Below are 16,931 nucleotides of genomic sequence, written 5' to 3' on the forward strand. Positions count from 1 at the left end.
ATTCATTTGCAAGTGTTGCCACAGCCAATCATCACAATTGGATGGCTTCAAACAATAGAAATATATGTACTCATTCTTCTGGAGGCTGGAAGTCCAAAACCAGGGTGTTGACAGGAAGTAGATCCTTCTGGAGGTTCTGAGAGAGAATCCCTTTCATGTCTCTCTCCCAGCCTCTGGTGACTTCCTTGGCAGTTCTTGGCTTCTAGATGCATCACTCTAATCTTTTTCTCCACTCATCATCACATGGTCTTTCCCTCTGTGGGTTTCTGTGTCTGTGGCTTCTTTTTTTTTCTGCAAGGACTTGTGATTGGATTTAGGGCCCTTCTAATCCAGGGTGAACTCACCTAGAGTTCACCTTAATTGTATCTGCCAAGACTTTCCAAAGGAGGACACATTTTGAGGTTCTCGCTAGACATAGGTTTTAGAGATCACAATTCAAGCCAGTACAAAGATAAAGAGAAATTTCCAGCACAATCCCTGCCTATGAAGATCACAGGGTCCAGAGAGGGGCACACTCCTGAATAGACTATGGCTTTCTCACCCCACCTCTCTGAGTCTCGCTTTCCTCCTTATAAACAAGGAGACACTTGCACAAAGTCGTAGCCGAGAAGAAAGGATGTAATTTACACAGAGCTCTGGCCTCAACCCACAGCCCCAGCTATGTTGATTGTTTAGGTCTTTTAGGGTGTGGGCAGGGCTCTGCCAGGGACCCCTAGAGGAGCTCAGTCTGACCAGGGAGAGAGGGTGACCCCTCCTCTGAGACACCTGGGAAGCGTGGAGGGAAGAGGATGCCTGGATTCCAGGGCCAGACCATCTGAATTGAGACCTTCCAGGGTACAACCTGGGCACCGGAAGTCTTGAATACCATCAGGTGAGCCCAAGGCTGAGAACACTGGCTGCCCTTGAAGCATGAGTAAGAGCCGCCAACTGAAAGAGGATGGACCTTCCAGGTTGAGGTCTTAGCTTCTGGGAAAGCCCAGCAGTGAGACGCCTCCTGCCTTGTGGGTTGCTGGAAGTTGGCTGGAGCTGCCGGACATCCAAAGAGAGGTGACAACCATCTCAGCCAGAGAAGATCAGGCACCCCCGGCACAGAGATGGGTGGGGGCTTCTCTCGAAGGCTAGGCAGTGGGTGCCTAGCTAGCAGGGTGCCTGATGGACACATATGCTAACTCGCTTCAGTCGTGTCCGACTCTTTGCGACCCCATGGACTGCAGCCCACCAGGCTCCTCTGTTCATGGGCTTCTCCAGGCAAGCATACTGGAGTGGGTTGCCATGCCCTCCTCCAACAGTTAGCGCCTAATTAAGAGATAGCGAATCCGACACGACCGGGCAGCAGATGGGTCGAAGACGGAGACCTAAGTGGTGTTTATAGGCCAGGAAGGCACTGCTCCGCAGCCCCATTTGGTTGCTTTGATCCTTAATCCCAGCCTCAGGTGGGTGTCCCCAGAGCCAGACAGCGCTAATCAGGGTGACAGCAGTCATACAATTGAACACAAGCGGAGCAGGGTCAGGAAGACAGAGAGAGCAAGAGAGAAGAGGGGAAAAAAGAGTCTTCACGGGATAAAATTACCAGGCAAGACAGAAGGCTCGGAGCCGCTGGGGCGGCCTCCCCTGCCCAGGAGTCTGCCCTGGCCACCCCCAGTCTCCACCAGGGCCAGGCCAGCAGATGCTTCCAGTCTGCAATGGGAGCCTGGGGAGAAGGCCCGCCCCATACCTTACAGTGGGGCGAAGGTCAGGGTCTGAGACAGGGGCTTTCTGAACGCAGAGGAAGAATCTGGAATCAATGGACAGGGCAAGAGAAAGAGACCCATGGCTGCCTTGGTCACTGAAAACCTTACCCCTTCTTCCCTCCTTCTTCTTCTTTAGTTGCTCAGCCATGTCTTGACTCTTTTGAGACCCTGTGGACTGTGGCCCCTCCAGGCTCCTCTTTAATGGGATTCTCCAGGCAAGGATACTGGATTGGGTTGCCATTTCCTTCTCCAGGGGATCTTCCTGACCCAGGGATTGAATCTGCTTCCCCTGCATTGGCAGGTGGATTCTTTACTACTAAGCCCACCAGGGAAGCCTCCTTTTTCCTTGTGATGTGTCAAACTAAACAAGACACAGCCAAAGGCTGGTGTTAGCGCTTAACATTTAATGAGAGCTTCAAAACTGTATCTCAGCCATACTTAAATGAATAATTTTTTTCTCTAAAAAAAAAAAAAAGAGAGAGAGAGGGAGAGAGAAAGGGGAAAAAAAAAAAAAAAAGATGATGGCTCTGAGACGTATTCTGCCACTCAGGCTTGGATACCGATCAGTTATCTGGATAATTAAGCAGTATCAGCAGGCAACCAGATCCCCGAAACTTGATATTAATCCGTCCCTCTTAATAGTAACACAGCGCTGCCGCAGTAGAACTGAACCGAGACCTGCTAATCCTCTCCCCGCGTTCCGGCACCAGCACACAGCGCTGCTTTCCCAGAGAGGTTCAGGGCATGCTATCAGCAGCTTAAACCTCATTTCAGCTTTGAATCAAAGTATATTAGGGAAGTCTGAAAGAGTCGAGATGACTGCAGATTTCCCAGTGAGGGAATAATTCAGAACTGCCTTGCCAGTGGCCAAGGGGCAAGGCGACCGGCTTTCAGGGTTGTCTCTCTCTAGGTTTGTGTTCAAACCAAAGGCAGCCGACAACTGCCTCTCTCTCAAGTCAGGGCATCTGGGGTTTTGCTGCCTTGATTCCCCCACCCCACTAAGACCCCACCTTGTACCTCTGGCCTTCAGACCCACTGGCGCGCTGTGGGAGCCCAAGAGTGGGGATGAATCTCCACTGGTGTCCATGTCATGTCTGGGGGGTTCTGGGTCTGCTCCCTTGCTGCCCAGGTTTGGTCTCTTGGCTCGGCTTCTCATTTCATCTTTCTCCTTCCCCTCTGGATGATGTTTTCGCTTCTGACTCCTTGCCTCTAACTCCGGAGCCCTCCTGTAGATTACAAACAAATTTCAGTTTTGGTCTGAGACATCCCAATGTCTTTACTGTGAGCAAATCCCTTAAGCAGATGTTCAGGACACAGGATCTGAAAAAAAACTCACATATGTCAATACACACCAAGAAATGTCAATAAATTGCTGGGGCCAATGGTTTAAAATGACATCTGTCCTATAGACATGATTTTGAACAGCAGCAGAATGACCTTTGTGAAGCACCTGTTTGACCACGTCCCCCGTGATTGAAGCGTCCAGGTGCTGTTTGACCATGTCCCACCTACTTAAGGCATCCAGGTGCCTTGGCCATGCTCTTGAGGGGCCTCATATTGTTTTCCATCTCATGCACATCCCACCCTCATCTCTCCCATGTATGTCTCAACTTCCATCCAGCCTATGGGCAGTGTCCATTCTTCCCCAACTCAAACCATCTAGTCTCTGTCTGAACTCCCTTCTTTGCACTCAGGAGATCCTCCTGGTCCCCCAGCTCCCACTTTAGATCTTTCTTGTCCAGGGTGCCTTCTGTGGCCCCTCCTCCCCAGGGCCAGGTCTCAGGGGTGTCATTCTGAGAACTCGGTTGTTCCTTCAAGGCAACCTTTGAGTAGAGTGGGAATAATAATACTGACCCGGCATGGTTTGGGGTTTAGAGATAAAGGGTGAGAAAGGGCTTGGGGCCATTCCAGAGTGAAAATATATCCATCATCTGGGGTCAGCCCTGCCAGCCTGTTCTTCAGATGGTCCCCAGAGGACCCCAGGCCCTTGTGTCCTTACTTCCTACATCCACCCCTGGGGATGGACCCTCAGCCACTTCCATGAAGAGGCAGCATTGGGAGGTCAGTTTGCTGAGCATCATGGACTCATGCATTATGGGAAGTGGGGCCAGCTTCCGTGCCTCTGTGTATAAAATAGTGATGAGCTCAATTCTCGGTGACAAACAGGAAGATGACGGAGGGAGGGGGTGCATGCGTATCGACAATGGAGAGTGTTGCTACCTTTACCTTTTCACTTATTACTTGTACAAAAACGGGAAAATGTTTTTACAGGCTGAGCCAATGGTGCTACGGAAACTGAATTAGAGCATCCTTAATTAATATGTCAGAATATAAGAAATGATGAAACTATGTATAATTAAATTCTTGCGCTGAAACAGGATTCAAAAATGCAACCGAAATAGCAGCACTGCGTTTTTCCTTTTACTCTTTCATCCCCTCCCTCCCTGACCCCCTCCTTCCCCTTTCCTCCGGAAAAATAATAATAATAATGCAAAAAAGACGTGTTGAGGCTGTGGCAGCTGCCACCTGCGTCGACCTCAAAGACGAATGGGTAGCTGGTGCTGACAGCCTGGTCACCCCCAAAATTAGACACAAATTGTCGAGATTAAAAATTCTCCCCCAATCAGGTGCCGCCTGCCTTATTTTCACATGGAGATGCCGCAGGCTGTGTGTATGACAGCTGGACAGGGTGGTTCTCACAGAGCGATAAGGCTGCTAGAGACAGGTGCTGGGAGAAGCCAACATCGCGAATAAATACACGATTATTCTACAAGGGGGCGATACCAAGAGAAATATTTAATTTCTTTATTCACTTTGGCTCCCAGCGTGGCACAGAGGTGGCCCTGGGCATGACTCTACAGACTGATGAGGCGATGGACCTGGATTTGATCAGAATGCATGCGTCCCTGTTCACCCAATCTGAAGTGTGGCCGAGTCCCTCGGGCCTGGTCCCCCTGGGTCGACAAGGTCTTGAGGACCAAGCCACCTGTGTGCCCTCAAGAAGGAGGACCTTGGGGCTTCCTCAGACCCTCGGGGGACTCCGACCCTGGGGTGAGAGCATCTTCTCCTTTGGGGAATGAAAGGGAACAGCCCTTTTCTGATCCCTGGAGATGAAGTGTCATGAGGCCAATGTTTTTGGTTTATTTGATCTGAGGGGGATGTTGGGTCATTTAGGAGATTGCTTTCTGAGGCTTTCTGCCTGTTTTATCCCCATGAATGGTGATGCTCTCACATTGCCCTCCAAGGAGGCAAAAGGAAGGCCTTTCTTAAAGGGGTGATGCTTCTTGTGGGGACCAGATGCTCCTCTGAAGGGAACTGAGTTGTTCATAAGCACTAGGTGAACAGGACCGGTGTCTTTGTGCATCAAGAGCTGCTCCATAAATGTGGGACCAGGGTGTCCTGGAGCATCAGTTTATGGGCAGGCTTTGGTGACAGACCAAGAGCCAAACCTTGGTTTTGCTGCCTAGTTTGTGTGACCCTGGGTACAACTTACTGACCTTAGGACTCAATTTTCTTGTAGGTAAGTTGAGAATGATGTTACTTCTCTCCAAGAATTGTGGTGACAGGTAAATAATATAATGTGTATAAAGGCCTGGAGTAGATGTGGAGATGGGCTGCCCAGATGGCCCGACCAGGAAGTGGCTGGAAGGCAGCCCCCAGCTCTCAGACCCTCACCGTTTCCAGAGGGAGCCCTGAGCTGGTGACTGAGATTGGTGGGCATAACTGGGCCTCGCATGGGATGGGGGCCTGCTGGTCTGGGGAGGAGCAGAGTTCCTTCCAGAGCTGGGCTGGCTGTGGCTTTGCTGGGCCCCCATCATGGTGCAGCCCCTCTGTCTGCTCACCTGTCTCCTCCCCCTTCCTCTCCAGGTAAGGATCCTTCTATGAGCATCTAAGTTTCAAAATCTGTGTCGGCATCTGCTTCTTCAAAACTCAACCTGGAGAAGATCTTTGCCAAAGGGCATCAAGGAAGAGCTTTAAGGAAACTGCCCTCCCCGGCCTCCTGGAGAAGTCACACCACACAGTGTTGGCCTCTGTGTGGAGTCACTTCTGTCATGTCCGACTCTTTGCAGCCCCATAGACGGTAGTCCACAGGCTCCTCTGTCTGTGGAATTCTCCAGGCAAGGATACTGGAGTGGGTAGCCTTTCCTTTCTCCAGCAGATCTTCTTGACCCAGGGACTGAACCCACATCTCCTGTGTCTCCTGCTTTGCAGGCAGATTCTTTACCTGTTGAACCATCAGGGAACACAGGAGGGAGTTAAATCTTAGAAAACTGATACCCCATCAGTGTTCCTTTGCTCCCCTCCCTGAAGAAACACCAGCTCCCCAAGGAAGGGGCTTGGACTGCTGGGAGCCTATGCAGAGAGTGGGACAGTGGAACTGGAAGAATGAAAGAAAAAGAGAAAGAAAGAGTTTATTTAATAGTCTTAGGTTTAGGAATGAGAGAATTCTGGTCCTTGGAGCTGTGTTCTCAGTGGAGAGAAGGCTTTCCCGGGACATGGTCCATGACCAACTCCCCTGGTCATCAACTCACTGAGGAATATTCTGATTATCAATCTGGATTCCTGAGTCCTTTGCACAAAGGAAGAACGGGCACAGAAATAAACATACTCTGAGTGCTGGGAGTAAATATTCTCAACTCTGACTCAATACATTGGCTGGCATGGGTCCATCCCCACCTCCACCATGGGCAAATGGACTCATCTGAGCTGTGCAACTCAACTTAGTCTTTCTGAGCCTCAGTTTCCAGGCTTCTCTTAAGGAACAAATGAGTGAAACAAACATGGAAAACGCCCAGCCTGTTCCAAGCACCAGTGGAAGGACAGGACTTGGCCATCCCCTTTTCTCCTACAAGGAGCCTGGCCTGGGTGAGGAGACCTCAAGGCGACTTGAAGAAGGTGCCACTTTCCTTTGGCCTGCTGTGGAGCTTTGGACCATCCAGTTTCTCTCTCTGAATCCGACACATCTCATCTTTAAAGTGGGTGTCAGATGGCCCATGAGTCCAAGTTACCGCTTCCATCTCTGAGCTTCTTAACCGTCGCCAGTGCCATTCATTCCCTGGGGACTTGGTCCTTCCAGTTGCCTGCATCTCCCAGCACCCCAACACACTCAAAACATAGCTGTGTGCATTCAACTAGAGCTGTGTGGGGCACTTCTTCCCGGCACTAGAAGAACTTTATTTTTTTTCCCTAAGTACCTGTGGACATCTTCAAATGAGACAGACAAATGAATGGATATGTTTGTTTAAAGATAAAGTGACATGCCCCATTTCTTTCAATTCAGCACAAATCAACTCAGCCAACACAGGTTGAGTGCATCGTATGCTACGTTCCAGAAATTGTGTGTTCTCTAACCTCACTTGAAGTGTTCTCAGGATCCCCAACCTTGCCGTATCAAGAGTGCTTTTGGTGGAAACCAGGGCTCCCCTTACCCTAGAATTTTCTGTCTCAACTGGCCAGTCACTACTAGAGTCACTGCCTCATGCTGTTTCTTCTTTGACCATTCAGTTCTCACCGCCTTCCCGTAGCCTTTCACCTGTTTCCCCACTGCTCATCTGCAAGGCAGATACCATCTTCCACTCATTTTCCAAGGCAATGCCAATGAAAGGCCAATCGCTAATGGCTAACCATTTTTATGGAAATGCCAAGGAGGTACCAAGAGGATTGCAACCCAAGGAAGGACCACTCAAAGCTGGATTCATCTGTGCGTGCTCAGTTGCTCAGTCCTATCTGACTCTGTGACCCTATGGACTGTGTCCTGCAGACTCCTCTGCCCATGGGATTTCTCAGGCAAGAACACTGCAGTGGGTTGCTGTCTCCTTCTTCAGAGAATCTTCCCCACCCCGGGGTTGAACCCGTGCCTCCTGCATTGGGAGGCAGATTCTTTACCTCTGAGCCCCCTGGGCAACCCTGGAGTTGGATCTCACACAGTATATCAGACACACCTCACAGAGTAAACTAAACTGACCTACCCCAGCGTGGTGTCCTCTGAAATGCTTCTTCTTAGCCCCTGCAACCTGCATGGGCCTGGAGCCCATCTCGTGCTCCTATCAGGGATTTCTCCTCTCTCATGGTCCAGGGAGTTACTGGAAATTATCCCTAATCAATTCTTCACTCTTAGAGGAAATAAAACATCAATTCACTTCACACTATAGACAAAGAATGTCACCTGCCATATCAGTAAAACAAAAAATGTTGAGACCATCAAGCCAACTGACTGTACTAGTTGAGGGGATTCAGGATGATGCAAAAAGGAACATAGGGGACCTAGATAATTAAGGTGCATATAAAAGAAATGATTTCAATGAGCCCAAACTCATGTCTTCCCATATATAGAAGACTGCTAAAGTCTTTAACTTGAGATGTCTGTTTTTACTTTAAATAGTGGTGATCTTTTAATGTTCCAATTACCTATTTTTTGTTGCACAAAATTCTATCCTGTCTCTGCCTTTATGTCTTCAGAACAATCCCTTAGAGCTATCTGAGAGGCTAACTCCTGGACTTAAGTCCTCAGAAAGTTCACCAAATAAAACATAATTCTCAACTTTTAGGTGGTGCATTTTTTTTTTGGTTGATGATACTGATATGCTTATATGTGGTAGAAAAAAAGGATAGAAGGAGAAAAGGAAGGAAGGAAGGGGGGGAGATAATATTCTTATACAGAGAACTGTATCTCCTTATTATCTCAAATCAATCCTTTAAAACTAGGATTTCAGCCTTTATAACCAACAAAGTTGTTAAAGTAATTTCTCAAACATAAAAGCAGTCTTCTCCTGAAGGTTAATTTTGCCTACCCACCATTGGAATAGAAAGGTCTTCAAGTATCTTTCAAAATAGTCCCTTATTTGTTCTCAGGACCCAAACACTTGCCCGCAGATATGCATATAAATGATTAAGAAATCACAATGTATTCCAGACTCTTCTAACATGTAGTAATTCACTGAAACATACAATGGCACAAAGAAGATTCCATTACCCCCATTTGACAGATGACAAAACTCACCTAAGATACTTAAGTGATTTACCCAAGCTGGTAAGTGGCTGTCTGGGACCTGAGTTCAGGTAGACTTGCTTTAGGGTCTCTGCCTGAGAACAAGTCTTCACAATGCTGTTGTTGGTTAGTTGTTAAGTCATGTCCGACTCTGTTGTGACCCAGTGGCCAGCCAGGCTTCTCTCTCCATGGTATTTCCCAGGCAAGAATACTGGAGTAGGTTGTCATTTCCTTCTCCAAGGGATCGTCCCAACCCACAGATCTAACTCGCATTTCTTGCCTTGGCAGACAGGTTCTTTAACTCTGAGTCACTGGGGAAATCCAGTCCTCACATTACATGCCTACAAAAAGATACCATCCTGGCATTTGCTCTTGGACTTCCCCAATACCCAAGACAAAGTCCTTCCTGAGCTTACATCACACAGACTCCACTGACATTACTGCTATTTGATGGAAGTGAAAACACACAACTCAGATGAAGACTTAAACTCACTGTCTTTTAATTGAAATCAGAGATCTCAGGACTTAATGAAACTCAGGCTCCTTATGTCTCATCACAGAAATAATTTAGTAAAAGAAAAATGATAGGTAAGAAGCAGATTTGGAGAGACTCACATTCCATAGACAGAATGCCCTGAAATTTTGAGTAGTTAGATTTTATGGGCTGAGTAATGTCATAGGCAAATGAGTGGGAGCATTATTCCAAGTATTTTGGTGAAGGGGCAGAGATATCCAGGAATTGGGCCACCTTTGGCCTTTTATGGGCTTCTCTGGTAGCTCAGCTACTGAAGAATCTGCCTGCAATGTGGGAGACCTGGGTTTGATCCCTGGTTTGAGAAGATATCCTAGTGAAGGAAACGGCTACCCACTCCAGTATTCTGGCCTGGAATGAAGTGTATAGTCCATGTGGTCACAAAGACTCAGACATGATTGAGTGACTTTCACTTTCATTTGGCCTTTTATGGTTAGCCTTGGAGCTGACATGGCACCTTCTGGTATGCCCTTTAGCTAATGTATTGTAGTGAGCACTTAATGAGATTCAAGGTCCACTGGAAGTTGAATCTTCTGCCATCTTGGACCTAGTTTGTTCCAACTAGTTTGGGTCCTATCCTTAAGGGCTATATCATTCTTTTAGAGGTCGTGCCCTGCCCCTTCCCTCCTGTTTCAGAAGTATACTAGGCAGTACTTTTGCTCATGACCTTGAAGAGCTGTTCAGAATTTGTGAGGAGTCCACCCTTCATTTCTCTGCCCCTTATTCCCACCCAAACAGAGCTGGGAGAATCATTACCCAGGCATTTCTCCAGGAGACTCTGGAATTCATTCTTATCCTAGGTCAACCCATCTAAGAGTCACGACTCTGTAGGAAGTTGCTTTGAGTTGATTTGACCATCAGTCCTCTGGACCAGCATTGACACCAAGCCTCAGCCCTCTCTCAGGAGTCATGTGAAAAGCCACACCCTAAAAATGAGGCTGTGGTCACTGCTGGCAGATTTGGGGAAGGGGGGCTGTTGAAGAGCCTCAGAAGCAATTTCTAGGTTCTTTTTTCAGAAAGAACAAGACTACTCTGGAGGAAATGGTTTGTTTTATGTTATGGATGCAGAGATGCAGAATCCTGTTTCTCCAATCCTGAGGAAACCCAAGACCATATGTGACTTCCAGAAAAGACTCTTATCTTGGCTACTCACTTCTTCCTAGCGGAAGATCTTTTTCCTGAAATATTTCCCAATTTTCCTAAACTCTTTACTTATATCTATTTGGCTGTTTCAGGTACCTTTTTATGCCAGGTTTCCCTAGTCCTTTCTGGGGGCCGGGATACATATAAATAGTAAAATTAAATTAAATATTGATGGCTTTTAAAGTTTCAAGGATCAGATTTGATGGTTCAGTTAGGTGAGAGTGGCCTTCTCTATTCTCATGTTTCTTGTCCAAGGTTAAGATGCAAGTTTTCTTTTGTTTTATTTTTGCTGTGAGCAGGAAAGGTTGTAGGTGAATTTTCTGTGGACCAAAGACACATCCTATTAAGTTTCCCTCCAAGTGGCTGGAGAACTCCCCTAGTTCTCAAAGTAGTCAAAGGGCTGCAACAGAGGGCTGGCCGATCACACCTTGTTAATAGGCTTGGGGAGAGCTGGTCCCAGGCTGTCCTCTGGCAGGGAAGTGGCCTGTCTGGACTCAGAGGTGGGAATCTGGCTCAGTTGCTGGTGAACAGGTGTTCATGCCTCAGTCCTGCTCCCTGCTCCCCCGCTCCCTGGGGAGCTGCTGAGGAAAAGGGGATCAGGTGTTCTCATGGGTGTCCCTTTGGACCCGTGAAACCTAAGCTCCGTGGCAAGGGAGTGAGGCTCAGGCCTCATCTGTGGCCACCCTTCCAGCTGGGGTCTCTGTGATGCCCATGGTGTGTGTGTGTTGGGGAAAGAGAGAGGATTACAGGGAAAAGCAAACTGCTCAGCAATAGTAGCATTTTATTCTATTGTATTTGTTTATCTCCTGTAGCCCTACCAGACAGTGTAGCACAGAGTTCAATATGCTCTGTGAGGGGATAACATTTGTCTTTCTCGTTCACCAGTACTTCCCAAATGCCCAGAATAGATCAGTTCAGTTCAGTCACTCAGTCACCTCCAACGCTTTGCGTCCCCATGCATGCCAGGCCTCTCTGTCCATCACCAACTCCTGGAGCTTACTCAAATTCATGTCCATTGAGTCGGTGATGCTATCCAACCATCTCATCCTCTGTCGTCCCCTTCTCCTCCCACCTTCAATCTTTCCCAGCATCAAGGTCTTTTCAAATGAGTCAGTTCTTTGCATCAGGTGGCCAAAGTATTGGATCAGTTTCAATATCAGTCCTTCCAATGAATATTCAGGACTGATTTCCTTTAGGATGGACTGGCTGGATCTCATTGCTGTCCAAGGGACTCTCAAGAGTCTTCTCCAATACCACAGTTCAGAAGCATCAATTCTTCGATGCTCAGCTTTCTTTATAGTTCAACCCTCACATCCATACATGACTACTGGAAAAACCATAGCTTTGACTAGACGGACCTTTGTTGGCAAAGTAATGTTTCTGGTTTTTAATATGCTGCTTAGTATGGTCATAACTTTTCTTCCAAGAAGTAAGTGTCTTTTAATTTCATGGCTGCAGTCACCATCTGCAGTGATTTTGGAGCCCCCCAAAATAAAGTCTGTTACTGTTTCCACTGTTTCCCCATCTATTTATCATGAAGTGATGGGACCAGATGCCATGATCTTAGTTTTCTGAATGTTGAGTTTTAAGCCACCTTTTTAACTCTCCTCTTTCAAGCCCAGAATAGTACTTGGATTATTATAGGTGCTCAATAAATATCGTGAGAGGACAAGAGAATGGATAGAGGAGGGAGAAGGGAAGGAAGGAAGGAGAGAAGGAAGAAAGAAAAGGAGGAAGAGAGAGGAGAGAAGGGAACGAAGTTCCCAGTATGCGGTTAGTATGAATTCACCTGAATGGACAAAGGCAGGTATAGATATAGCAGCAGTATATGTTAGGATGTAAAGTATGTCTGATAGAGAGAGGTATGAACAGTATTCTTGGTGACCTAAAGATGACAGAGGTGGAACTAATTCCAAATAGAGCCAGGGAAGACTTCTCAGATGATGTGATTTTTTTTTTTATTGTGCTTTGAAATGTGAAAGATGATCATTTATGCTTTCCTTAAAATATTTTCAAAATTATAGGCAAAATATTTTCTCTTTAGAGAAAAATTATAAAATGCAGACAAGTATAAAAATATTGAAATCTATCATAAATTAATCACCTAGTTGAAACTGCAATGAGCATTATGGTATATGTTTTATTCCAGTCTTAGTTTATTTTTTCTTTCTATATTTTTGCTCATAACTGGAACTATCATCTATATATTCTATAGATTTTAATTAATAGTAGATATCATGAATTTTCTACATTAAAAATTCTCAGAAATATTTTTAATAATTGTATCTAGACCATCACTAGGCTATTCCATAATTTACTTGACCCATTTCAAAATCACTTGATATTTATATCTGCAAGTTTTTTCTTCATTATGGGTAAGGAGTCAGGAAATGCCTTTTTTAAAAAAATATTCACATTTGGACTCTCAGAATGGCAAATGAAAATGGAATTAGTCAGTGGAATGTACACTTTTAGGCTTGTATATAAATGAAGGCAAGGAAGGGCAAGGAGAATTTCGTATGCTTGAAAAAGATCTCCAGAGCCACATTTCTCTCTGAATCTTGAGTGGAAGATGAGGTGTGGAGCTGGCCATGGTGGCAGTGATTATGGAAAGGGTGAAGATGGTTTGAAGATGATGATGGTGGTTGCCATGGTGATGATGGGGCAGTGGTGGTGGAGGCTGCAGGGATGATAACGGTGGAGATAGTGGTGGGGGCAGGGAGACGGTGGTGGTGGAAGAGGTAGTGATGGTGGTGGGTGTGACGTCTTGGCAGAGGTGATGGTAGTGATGGTTTTGTCGGCGGTGAATGCCGATGGTGATGTACATTTTCTAATGGAAATGTGACAGTAAATAGGGCTGGGGAGAGCTTTCTCTCTTTGACTTCTCACCAACCTGCCAAATTCAGTTGAGTTAAAAACATGTTATCGGTAAAAACCATTGTTGAAAGGGAAGGAGTCCTTTGTTTGTCTGGGATGACAAAAATAATAGGAAAAATAAGTTTGTTGGACACCACCATAAAAGGCAGTCTGTGTGAAGACCCATACTCTACCTTAGTTCATGGGGTTGACCTCAGTCTTGCTGTGATCGTATGCTTGTGAAGTCACTTGTTTCATGGAGAAAATAAGTTAACTTGTAATTCTGGTGAGCTCAGGTGGCACTAGTGATAAAGAACCTGCCTGTCAATGCAGGAGACATAAGAGACATGGGTTCCATCCCTGGGTCAGGAAGATCCCCTGCGGGAGGAAGTGGCAACCCATTCCAGTATTCTTGCCTGGAGAATCCCATGGACAGAGGAGCCTAATGGGCTACAGTCCATGGGGTTGAAAAGAGTCAGACATGACTGAAGTGACTTAGCACACAGCAATTATATATTAATCATCTTTTGTAGTCCACACACCCACATACATAATCTCCAAGGACACATAATCTCCAAAATCATGGATCCCCCCTCTTTCCTATTTCATATATACATTTTTTATATTAGGGGTCAGCAAACTATGACCCATGAACCAAATCCAGTCTATTTGGAATTTGCCTATTTTTGTGTGGCCCACAAGCAAAGCATGATTTTTGCATCTTTTAGGGGATCATATGAAAAAATCAAAAGAATACGAATATTCTATGACACATGAAAATGATGTGAAATTCAAATGTTAGTGTCCATAAATAAAGTTATATTGGAACATATCTGCGCTGGTTCACAGAAGTGTTGTCTCTGGGCACTTTCATGCTACAGTGACAGAACTGAGTATTTGTGACAGAGACATATGGTTCCCAGAGCCTGAAATATTTACTACCCGGTCCTTTACTGAGAAAGTTTGCCAAGCTCTGTGCTAGACCATGCCCTGGTAAACAGGCTGCCCCTGGAGACCCAGGCGTGGATTTATGTTGTAACCCAACATGAGCCTGGGCCCTGGAGTTTGCTCTGACACTTACTGTCACCTCAACCTCTGAGCTGGAGAAATAGTATTTGCATCATAAATGGGACCCACAGCATTTAAAGATTATTATTACTGAAACAGAGCAGGACCCTACGTTCCTTCCCCACCATGTCCTCAGTCTGCCTTTTGTCTGTAGAAAAGCTTTAGTCACAGAAGAGCTCTAATCGGAGAAATGAGAGCATGTAGAAGTGAAGGAAAATGGTCAAACAAGGCTAAATAATAATAGTTTAATCATTAAACAAAGTCAAGAACCTTTTGTTCCCCCTTAAGGGCTATAGATAATAATACTCTGAGCCATATCCATTGAGCTGTCTTGCAGATACTGAAGCCCCACCAGGTGGAAGGAGTTAACTGCTTGGTGACCAGACTGTAGCCACAACATAAGCTGTCGCAATTTGGCTTCAAATTAGACCCTGGACTGACCCTGGAACCAAAGATGACACTGGTCAGACCACTGAGGACAAATTTCGAGATGACTGCCCGAGCTGACTGTGCTGTTCCTGTGTGTAGCCCCCTGCCTCTGCCTGAACACCCCTGAGATTGCCCTCTAGCAGCCCATGCCCACGGACGGTCAGTGGTGGAGCCAGCCTCTGGACCCGAGTCTGCCCTCCCCTCCAACCCACTCCAGTTGCCAGTCTCCAGAATAAAGCAAACTTTCCTTTCTACCAACCTTGCCTCTCAAGTATTGGCTTTACAGCCGTGAGCAGCCAGACTCCACTTTTGGTAACATTACTGTGAAAATGTAGGATATAAGATCCTGCCTAATCAAGTTGAACTGAAAGTTTAGCCTTGAGCTTCCTGGTAACTTGATCAAAAAAGGAAAAGATGGACGGAGGGACAGGTAATTTGGGGTGAGCAGGTGTAACTGTTACATATAGGATGGATAAACAACAAGATTCTACTGTATAGCACAAGTAACTATATTTAATATCTTGTGATACATCATAATGAGAAAGTTTATAAAAAAGAATGTCTATATGTGTACAACTGAGTCACTGCTATAAGACAGAGATTGGCACAGCATTGTAAATCAATTAAAAAAATGAGCTACCATATGATCCTGCAATTCCACTCCTGGGCACATATCCTGAGAAAAAGATGATTTGAAAGGATGCGTGCGCCCCAGTGTTCATTGCAGCACTGTTTATGACAGGAAAGCAACTTGAATGGCCATTGACAGAGGGATGGGTAAAGAAGATGTGGCACATATATGCTCAGCTACTAAAAAGAATGAAATCATGCCATTTGCAGCAACGTGGATGGGCCTAGAGATTGTCACACTGAGTGAAGTAATCCAGAGAAGGAGAAATATCATGCGGCATCCCTTACATGTGGAATCTAAAAAGAAATGACACAAGCGAACGTACTTACAAAACAGAAAGAAATTCACAGACTTAGAAAATGAAACTCTGGTTGCCAGGAGGAAGGATGGGGGTGGGAGGAATAGTTAGGGAGTTTGGGATGGACACGCATACACTGCTGTATTTAAAATGGATCACCGACAAGGACCTTCTGTGTATAGTACATAGTACAGGAGCTCTGCGCAAAGTTGAGGGGAGTTGAGGGGAGAATGGATACATGTATGGCTGAGTATGGCTGAGTCCCTTTTCCGTTCACCTGAAACTATCACAACATTGTTAATCGGCTATACCCCAGTGTGAAATAAAAAGTCTTAAAAAAGGACAAGGTGTTTATGATTCTCGTGGTCCCAGAATAATAAAGTTTATCATGCGAAACAGACTATTGCCTGGCCTAACCCCCTGAAAAGAACTATTGTTTTATGAGATTTTGTGAAGGGACGTGTACAGTGCCCCCGACAATACCTCACCCTTTTTGCAGGAGAGTCTACACTCAGGAGAAGCTGAGATCAAAAAGCCAAAGACATTTGATAAGAGCAGTTCCATGAGCAAAAGTGATGTGGACCGAGTATCAGCTGCTCAAAGGATGAATTCCCCAAAAGATAGGTTGTCCATGAGTCTTTTGAAAATGCCTTCATTGTTATCATCTCCTTCTGATAATTTTTTTTTTTTTTTTATGTTCTCTCTCCTCCTTACATCATCAGGCCCAGGAGGCCTCTGTGTTAGTCTGCGGGACCAGGGGGTGGGCCACAAAGAGGAAGAACCCAGCACCCCATCCTTGAGCATTTAACCCAACACACAGGCTTGGCTTCACTAACACAGATAAATCATAATGTATTTTCAATTAGTTTGCACTCCTACTAGCTGCTGTCCTAAATAATTAGGAAAACAATTCACATTCTGCCAGGAGCTGATCTGAAGTGTTACCCCTGGGATAATTATCTGTCTGCAGTTCAGTTTCCCTGCTCCTCGCAGGTCAGCCCGGCTGCAGGAGGACACCCAGAGAGCATTAATGAGCTCTCATTGAAGATGTTAAAAAGCTTGTATTGATCTGTTTGTCCAAGAAGGAGATATTTAAGCCTCTCTGCTGAGGGCAGGAGAGACAGCGAACCCTATCACAGAGCCTTTTAGCAGGACTTGGGCCCCTGCCTCCCCCACCAGCCTCCTCCCAGCAGGACTCTATCCGGAGGTCAGATTTTCAAAACTCACCATGCTGTTTTAGTCTCTGCTCTCCTTGC

The sequence above is a fragment of the Cervus canadensis genome, chromosome 17 (genome assembly GCF_019320065.1).
Source record: "Cervus canadensis isolate Bull #8, Minnesota chromosome 17, ASM1932006v1, whole genome shotgun sequence".
NCBI classification, from domain to species: domain Eukaryota; kingdom Metazoa; phylum Chordata; class Mammalia; order Artiodactyla; family Cervidae; genus Cervus; species Cervus canadensis.